Source organism: Alnus glutinosa, chromosome 2 (assembly GCF_958979055.1).
Source record: "Alnus glutinosa chromosome 2, dhAlnGlut1.1, whole genome shotgun sequence".
NCBI lineage: Eukaryota > Viridiplantae > Streptophyta > Magnoliopsida > Fagales > Betulaceae > Alnus > Alnus glutinosa.
In genome coordinates, this window is record NC_084887.1 from 29,170,403 (window position 1) to 29,180,247 (window position 9,845).

General features: G+C 35.5%; 1 pseudogene; it reads right to left on the reverse strand.

The window, feature by feature from the left end:
- Positions 1-5,300: 5,300 nt before the first annotated feature.
- LOC133860466 (pentatricopeptide repeat-containing protein At5g27460-like) lies at positions 5,301-8,150 on the reverse strand (annotated as a pseudogene).
- Positions 8,151-9,845: the final 1,695 nt, after the last annotated feature.

Sequence of the window (9,845 nt, forward strand, 5' to 3'; positions counted from 1 at the left end):
ACCTCCCCTCATGTGTAGATTCAGACTTTCTTTTAATAGGTGAGACTCAACACGTAGAATATTTAATTGAAATAGGAGGCGGAGTCAAGGTTCGAACTCAAGATCTTTGGCTTTAATACCATGTTAAATCACTACCAATCCCAAAAACTTAAGCTGAGAAGAAGAAGTAAATTTAATCACCTAATCAATACTTTAATAGTATTGATATATACAATAGTACAACACAAGCATGAGTGAATTCGCTTGCCATTGTACAAATAATGGAACTTTTCCATTTATGTGTACCGTATGTGTATCAACAAGGGTTTAAAAAACGGGTTGTGATTCATGTGCAACCCTTAGCACAATTAGTGCACAATCATAAGGCACATGAATTTCACCTCATTGTACTTTAGGGTTGTGCACTAATTATGTTAAAATTGTCTTTTTAACATTTCCCTTAAAAAACATCCCTCGTGACACTCTCATATATGTTAACGTACTTGCAATTACAACTATCACTGAATATTCTCTGTTGGTTTTTTAGATAGATTTTCCTTCGGCTTCGAGTAACCTCAAGTGATGGTTACTAACCAATAAATTAATTAGACCGGTTACGTTGAAAAAAAAAAAAAAAAAACACAAATATCAATTGCCGTTACAGTTGAAAGCGAGAACCAGATACTAGAAGGCTCAAGCCTCAAGGTCACGAGGATTGTGCACATGCTTGAGGGGTGTCTGCATATGGTGTTCGAAAGACTGCTTTTTTGGTTAGTAAGAAAATATAGGAATAACACGGCAACGCTGTCTGTGGGAATGGAACCCACATGTACGATGGATTGCTAATGAATTTTTCAACAATAAATAATTTTAACTTGCGGTTATTTATGATAAAATTTATAAATCTTATTCACTTTCAAAAGACGCATGAAAAAAGAAAAGAATATCATGACTTATAAAGTGTCAAGGTGAAAATAATTTTAACGATATGAGACACTTTAACACGCTCCCTCATGTGTGACAACTAATGGCCAAACACGTGAACAACAAGAGGAGGGAAAGGTCCATCATGATCATCGCAAGAAACCTGTGGCTCTGATACTATGTTAAATTATCACTTATCCCAAAAGTATAGACAAATATTCATTTGCCCAACAATTTAAAGGAACTGGCTCTGATACCATGTTAAAGTCTATGGATCTTACTCACTCTCAAAAGACGCCTTGAGAGAGGAGGAGACACCATAGTTTATAAAGTGTCAAGGTAAAGAAATCTTAGCGATGTGGGACACTTTAATGCTCCCTCTCACGTATGGCAACTAATGGTCAAACACGTGGATCACAATGGGAAGGAAAGGGCAATCATGATCATCGCAAGAAATTTGTAGCTCTAATACCATGTTAAATGACTACTTGCCCAAAAGCATAAACTTTTGGGATTATTGATAATTTAACCATTCAAACAATTTCCAAAATTCAATGAATAAGATTTGCAAAATTATTTGGCAATAATATTTTGCATCTATTGCAATCACAAACGCAATGATGCAGTTCAACAAAATCATTACAGCCACAGGGACATTAACACCTCTAGAATTTGTATTTCAATATCTTACAGTTGGTTGCCACAATCCTCTCTGAAGGAAAAGTGCCCAAGTGATATCGGAACACCCTCACCTTAGGTGTGGGCCTAGTGTGATTATGGGTTTATAGTATTGGGTTTTGTTGTACAGGCCATTAATTTTAGGCCTAGTTAGCTTAAATAAAAATTGGATCAAAACCTATGAAAAAGACCGTAATGACTAATGAAATTTCATAATTTTAGTGTTTTTGTCCCTGGCATATTTTAAACCCTAGTAACATTCATAATTTAATATATGGCATATAGGACAATAGGAATTAAAATCCCATGATTTTCATTCAACATAAATTTTGGACTAATGAGGTGATTTACATACATCAACTCCAGGTTTTAAATTAACCTTAACATGATTTAAAGTATTAGATTTCAAGACAAAACCTATTATTAACCACCTAGATTTGAGAAAAATAAACTTTACATTGTTTTAACCTTTAGTTTATGAAACTCTTCATGCTATTAAATACCTAGATTTTGTAAGAATAACTTTACACTGTATTATTTCTTGGATTTCAAGACAACCTTATACCAACCTTTAACCATTAGATTTTAATGTATAGAACAACCCCATAACCCTTTGGTTTTAAAGACAAGCCTATGAGTTGATGGAAGAGTTACTTTATGGGTCTTACACCCCATTTTGTTTTATTTGGCACCTCCTTCCCCAACCACACGACCAACCCCTTCTTCTTCCCCCCATTCTTTCATCTTTTCACTTCTTCTCTAAAGCTCCCTCATAACCCCTTTATCTAAGAGTTAAAAGCACCTATTACGTACCAACCCATTCCTCCATAATCTACCACACTAGTTTGCAAGAAAAGAAGTTCTCATATTTCTTAAAATCACATCATTGTAAGTAATCCATCCATTTTCTCTCTTTGAAATCTCCATTATATGATATGCTTAAAATGTTTTATGAAAGTTTTATTTAAATATTATAGAAACGGCCATTTGAATACATGAGAGAAGGATTTTGTTGCTATTATTAAATAGGAGAATAATTTCATGTAGCATTAAACCTATGGATGTTCATGAGATTAGTTACTAACCTATTCCATGAAAAACATGTATATTATGGTTCGACCTATATGTAAATTTTTAAGAGTATTGAAAGAAAACTATTTGAGCCATAAAAATTACTATGATGCTTTTATTAAATGTCCATATATTTTGTTAGGTTGTCAAAAGCAAGTATTTATAAACTCCACCATTTTTTTATAAAACTTGCGAATTTATTTAGTAACCAAAATGCATGATATTTTTAAGATGAGAGTTTATAACCTAATAATTACTTAAGTTTATGTTTACAAAATATGTTTCTCTCTTTGTAGAAAATACTTGTCCTTAAAAATAAAAACTTCATAATGGCCATTTAATAATATTCTTCAAGAAAATGACCTAGGATTCATACCAAAAGTCCATAGTTGTATAATGACGTGAAAAGTGATTTTAAAAATGAGTAGTGAGTATGGATTTTGGATTAGGGCATAATCTTTTATAACCAAAAAGTCTTATAGTATGGTTTTTTTGAGTGACAAAATATCTATAAACATCAACACTTAAAGTGATGTTAAAATTATTTTAAGTAAATATGTTATTTCTCATATATGGCATCAAGCAAGACTTTGATTTAAATCTGAAAAATTTATTTTCACGGCATGTTTGAATGAGTGTTTGATCCAAAATTTATTAAGTAATTAGTCTTAGATGTGCTTTGGGCCAATGGGCCAAGTGACTTGGTGTAAAGCTCTAGTTAAGCTCATTTAGTGAGTTGTAGGTCTTAGTTGGTTAACCTAGTTAGAAGAAGGTCCAAATGTCATTTATGACCCATGCCTTCTTTAAAACAATTTTGAGACTTTTGGAGAATAACTAAATCATCTTTTTTTTTAAAAAAAAAAAAAGTGAAATTCTAAGATTAACTTTATTTTCGTTTCTTTATTTAAAAGTATGAAAATGTTAACAAAATAAGTTAGAATAGAATATGATACTTTTCACAAAAAAAAAAAAAAAGGAAAAAAATTATCGGAGTTATTCCTTACCTTATTTCTAAGAAAAAAACATTTTTTAATAATAAAGGAAAATGTCTGAAATGTCAAGTAAGTTAGGACCGACTTCTAATATGGATTTGTGTGCCTAGCATAAGGCTAACTTAGATGAACCTTATTGTTCAGGTTTAGAAGTTGTTATGTACCTTTTGGTGTAGTATCAAGGTAAGTGGTACTTATTACTCCTTCTAAGTGCATTTTAATTAAAGTAATTAACACTTTCATATCATGCATTTTATAGTAAAATTTCCTTTAGTGTTTTAATTATCATAAAAAGTATTGTTTTATACTATAATAAGTAGCTAGTAATCTCTATCTCCTTTGAATCTATTTAATTCTCAATGACTATGATAACATGTTTTGCCTTAAAATATTTGAATGTTACCCATTTGTCATTTCTTTTACTACATGTTGTCAACGTACACTTCATGTTTTTTTTTAAAATGTTACCCTATGATTTAAAAGCTCGAGGTACGAAAGTGTTTTACAGCTAAGTTGTTACTCAAATATGGGTACCAATGTTCATTTATGAAATATGATTTCCAAAAATCAGGATAGTTTCTATTTTAGTAATTTTTCTCAAATGAAGAAAAATTTCCATTTATAAGAAGTTTCTAAATAAAGAAAGTTTCCATTTATGGAAATTTTTACATAAAGAAGTAATACTTTTTTCACATACTAAGTTATATGATTATTAAAAGTTTAAGGAAGTAAAGAATAAGCATGTATAAAGTAGAACCAAAATATGCAAATGCATGTTTTAAGACATTTAGCCTAAGAAAAGGTAAGTAGCATGGTACCGGGCTAGGATGGAGTGCACCACACTGAAGTTACGGTTACATGAAGGTGTGGCCATCACTAAGTTGTCTTGCTGAGTGCAACAATAAGTTAATCAGATGATGAAGGTACCCCACGGCCACGGGTGTTACCAGATCCTCGAAGGTTGGATCGCATAACCCCATGCATACGGGGCGTAATAGTACATGAGACCATAAATGACAAGTGAAAAGATAAGTTTTTACTCGTTCAAGAATCATGTCTTTATATTGAGCTTGATGAAATGAGAGTTGATTTATGAAATATTTTTAAACATGTTTTGTTTAGTAAAACAAAGAAAAATGTTTTGAGGGCATAAAATAGAGTTTAACTCAAGTAATTACTTTATGTTATATGATTAATTATCAGCTTCAAATTTTATTGTTACTTTATTTCAAAAGGTCCAACCTCAACCATTTTAATTCAGTTGAGAATATTATTTACTGAGTCTTTCACTCACCCCTTACTTTCTTCTCCTTTTCAGGTCTCAAGACGGTTGATATAAGTGGCCGGGGTGCTTAGGTTTTCGGGGGGAATCATATCATTCATTCAAGTTATTTTTGTTGCATCTATGTGATATTGTTTTCTCAAGATCCTAAATAGGTAATCTTAGCGCTTCTTAGGCTCTGAAGTTAATAAACCGGCCCCTCAGGCTTGGGTAGTTACAATATCTGTCTTCCAACATCTACACAATTTTGTTGCACAAATAACAGGACACTCTAGGTTAGCTTCAGCATCAAACATCTACTTCATCTAACAATAAAGAATCAAATTCCCTGAGTGAAAGGACCGCGCTTGTCATACATAAGCTGTCATGCTTTCCTTTTCTAGAAAATCATCAGCTGCATTCTCTTCACGCATCAAGTTTTCCGCGCTTATGAATCTTTAATCCCAAAAGAAACAATCCAAAAATATGACTCTGTTCTGCTAGTCTTTGCAAGAAGCCATTAGGACTAAATCTGTAAGAATGACTACTTACGCATCGAAGGCTTGAACAAGGGCAGAGGTCTCATCATCCGTCTCAACTTTATTCTTCAATCTTCTCCATCATCTCAAGGATGTCAAAAGCTGGTCTCTTAGCACAAAGGTGCATTCTGAGCAACGACTTAACTCACAATGCCGTTTTGATGGACAAATCTGATGAACCAATTTGCGTCTTCAAAATTCCCATGCTTCTCAAAATACTCTGCCATGGCCATTAGAACATCATGAGATGGCCTCGAATCACAATGCTTCAACATAACAAACCCTTTTCTCAGGGCACTAATGGCTTTGTCCATGTTTTGGCTTTTCACCCATCCCTCCGTGAGAATTTCCCAAGTCTTATAATTTGGACATCCGCCTCTCTCCATTGTGTGGAGATGTAATGATTCAGCTTTGTCTATCATTCCATTCTTCACATAAGCGCCTAGAAGGACATTGGAGACTCTGATGTCATAATTCCGACCAACACGGTTACAATTAGTTAGTTTCTTTTCTGCATTCCTAAAGGACCAAAGTAGCTTTGTCAACAAGTCCTGCTTTTATATGCACATTAGCTAAAGTAGAAAGGGTGCTCCATCCCACTTGTACATTCTTATCATTCACCATTTCTTTGTAAACCATTTCCGCCAAAGCAATGCCGGATACCTCACCACATGCACTGATCCATATGTCGTAGGACAGAACATTTCGAGGTACATTGTTTTGCTTCATTTGCTGGATGACGGGGAACTTGTAAAAAAAGAAAAAAGAATAGGTGTTACGGAGAATCAGGGACCTGAAGGGCGTGCCAGTCGCGCTTGGATTTCAAAAGTTGTCTGGAGATGCGTCGAAGTTCTGAGAGCGAGAGCTTGTGGCCGTGGTTGACCCAATCTTGAAGCAAGGCAGTGGCGCTGCGCCTGGGGGAATTCAGCTTGAAAATCTCGCTCTTGAGGTCGTCCTTGCCGACGCCAGAGCAGCGATGAGCGCGACGCCACCCCTGGCCCTAGGGGGTGGGCGCTGGCCACCTCTGGGGGTGGCTCGCAGGCCACCCCCAAACCTCCCTCTTTAATATAATAATAATAATAATAATAATAATAATTAATTAATTAAAATTTTTTTAAAAAATAATATTTTAAGATGAGGTGGCGAAAATGTTGGTGTGACACTAAAGGAGGTTGCGAAAATGGACAAAAAAGTTACAGAGGGACCAGTTTCAAATTTGCAAAAAAACACGTTCGTTTGGGTGTTGAATTTTTTTGAAATCAGAATTGAATTCTTATTTGGTTTTCGAATTTCGAGACAAAAGAGTAGAATTTAAATTCTATTTGAAATTGTGTTTAGGCGTTGAATTTTTGAAATTGAAAAGTAGTGTGGAATAATGGTAGGAAATAATTAAATGTATGAAAAGTTATATATAATGATTAGTGTTATGAAAAGTAGCGTGGAATAATGATTTAAATAATAATTTTCTATTATAAAAAAAAATCATTATTTAGTTTAAATAATTGTTAATGGGTTGAATAAGTGGGTCCCTCTTGAAATTTGGTAGGTTTTGAAAATGAAGGAAAATAATAAAATTAGAGGTAAAATTTTAATTTTAATGTTTTATTTTTTTTAGGGAAAAATCTTGGGGCTTGGGGGCTAGGCCCCCCTTGGCCCCTTAATGGATCTGCCATTCATTGTAGCTAGGTTACAGTCTTAAATTGTGATTAAGTGATAAACTTAAACTATAGTTAGGTACGGTCACAGTCTTTAACTGTGACTAAGTAATAGTCTTCAATTGTAGCTTGGATTCTTAAACTCCTGATATACTCCAACAATTTTAACTCTTTGTTTAAATTCCAATCTTCTCCTCCCAATACTAAAGAATGAGATATGTTTACAACTTTTATACATTTTTTCTACAACTCCAACAACTTTTTTCAAAATTAACAATTGGATATGTAGAACCTATATGTAAGAAAACAGATCTAATAGTTAATTTGAAAAAAAGTTGTTAGAGTTGTATATAAATTATACAGAAATTATAAACATATCATATCTTGTTTAAGCCCACACGCGTGAGTGAGCATAATTCTAGAGGAGATATGATACATTATCATACTAAAATTCAATTACTGATCACTTTTGCCCACGGACAATTTTACTTTTACTTTTTTTTTTTTTTAGATAAAAAAAAAAAAAAAAAAAAAAACCTAAAGCTAGTTAAGGGACCACTTTGATACCTGAATAAAGTGGTTAAAAATTATATCTTGAAGTGGCAAAAGATCATATCACATTCTAGAATAGGTGATCTTACCCGTTTATTGTTTATTTCCATCATAAGCGATTCCCTTATGTTTAGAGGGAAAGCTCCAAAATATAATTTAGTTCAGGAATTGAATCGAAAGCCTCAAACGTGGCAAGAGAACTGAATTGTGGGTGTTTTGATAACTTTAGTATATATTTATGCTCCGTTTGTTTCGACGTAAAATGGTTTCCGTCGTAAAATGGTTTCAGGGAAGTCATTTTTCTGGAAAATATTTTTCGCCGAAAGCATTTTTCGGTGTTTGGCGCGTACAGGAAATTACAAATATTTTTTATATTTTTATTCAAACATATTAACCTATAAAAATTAATTTTTATTCAAAACATATAAATATTAATATAAAATAATATAAAAATCATCCATAACGAGATTCCGTCACTAACCGACAAGATTCTGACCATTTTTACTTGATTTCGGTTAATACAGTCTGAATTCAAGATAATGGCCGGAATCCGGACAGTTTTGTCGGATTCCGGCGAAGTGGCCGGATTCCGGCCAGATCCGGCCGGCATCTGGCCGGAATCCGGCCTCTCTGGCCAGAGCCGGCTGGGATCCGGCCAGAGCAGGCCGGCTCTCTGGCCAGACCGGCCGGATCCCGGCGATCTGGCCAGACCGACCGGATCCCGGCCAGATCCGGCCGGCTCTGGCCGGATCCCCGCCGGCCTTGGCCAGTTCCAGGCCGGCCGGATCCCGGCGATCTGGCAGGATCTGGCCAGACCGACCGGATTCCGGCCATCTGGCCAGATCCGGCCAGATCGCCGGAATCCGGCGCCGGAATCCGGCCAGATTGGTTGCCGGAATCTGGGCTGACCGGATTCCGGCGAAGGTGGCCGGATTCCGTCGCCAGATTCCGACGACATTATCCGGATGTTGTCGGAATTCGATACGGGCAAGATTTTGATGATGGTCGGCTGCTTAAACGTGAAGGTCGACTGCGTTGTTTAAAATAAATCGACCGCGTCAGACGTCTTCGGAAAATGATTTACGCTTTTAAAAAGCGTAAATCATTTTCCGAAATTTACTAAGCATTTTTGGTCAAACAGAAATCATTTTCCGGTTGACTATTATTTTCGCCCCTACCAAACACCGAAAAATACCGAAATCATTTTCCAGAAATCATTTTACGCCGAAACAAACGGAGCATTAATTAAGCACCCGGCCGTATCTCACATCTATACTAATTAAGCACATGCACATAGATGTCATGTATAACATAAATATTAAACAACAAATCTATCTATCATGTCACTAGCTACCAATAAATATTGTACGTTTTTAATTTCAAATTATTAATTCACTGTTCTTTCGCCAAAAGAACTGCATTCCATTTCTAACACGTGCGTTCCATTCCCAAGTATCCAGAAAGCCTTATTTTAGTAAGAAATGGGATATTATATTACAGAACCTCACTTGAAACTCTCTCGGAATAATGGTGATCTTGTGGAGAAACCTTTAATGTACGTAAGGTTAATTGGTAGGCTTATTTATCTTACTCTTACTAGACCTGATCTTGCATTCTCTGTAGAGATTTTGAGTCAATTTGTAAATAAACATGGTCAACCTCACTTGGATGCTGCATACCGTGTTTTAAGGTGCATTAAAAATGCTCCTGGTGAGGGCATTTTCTTTCCTTCTTCTTCCACTTGCCAAACGTAAGGCATTTTGTGATAATGATTGGGCAAGTTGTCCAGATTCAAGGAGGTCTACAGTGCACTCAACACCATGGCCCTGGGTCTTGGGTAAAATGCGTGGTTGTTCCTGTACTTTTTTGGAACTGATCATTATCAAGGTACTGGTAATTGGTCAACTACAATTGAAGAAACCATCAAAGGAGGATTCGATGTGAAGTGGAAGGAGGATGCAGCTCGTAGTGCCTGCACCGGGTCTAAGGGGGTTTGTGGTTATGACCCGAGTAAGAATCAACCTACTTGCTACTGCCCAAATCAATCAAATGGGTTAACATGTGCTACCGCCTACCAGAGTAGCCCAAGCGCCTTCGAGTACATCAGGTACGTCTCTAATTTTATTGTTCTAGGCTAGGGAGCGCCGAGTTGTAGTCAGTGATGCGTTATAACGCCGCTTGAGTAGTAAAGTCT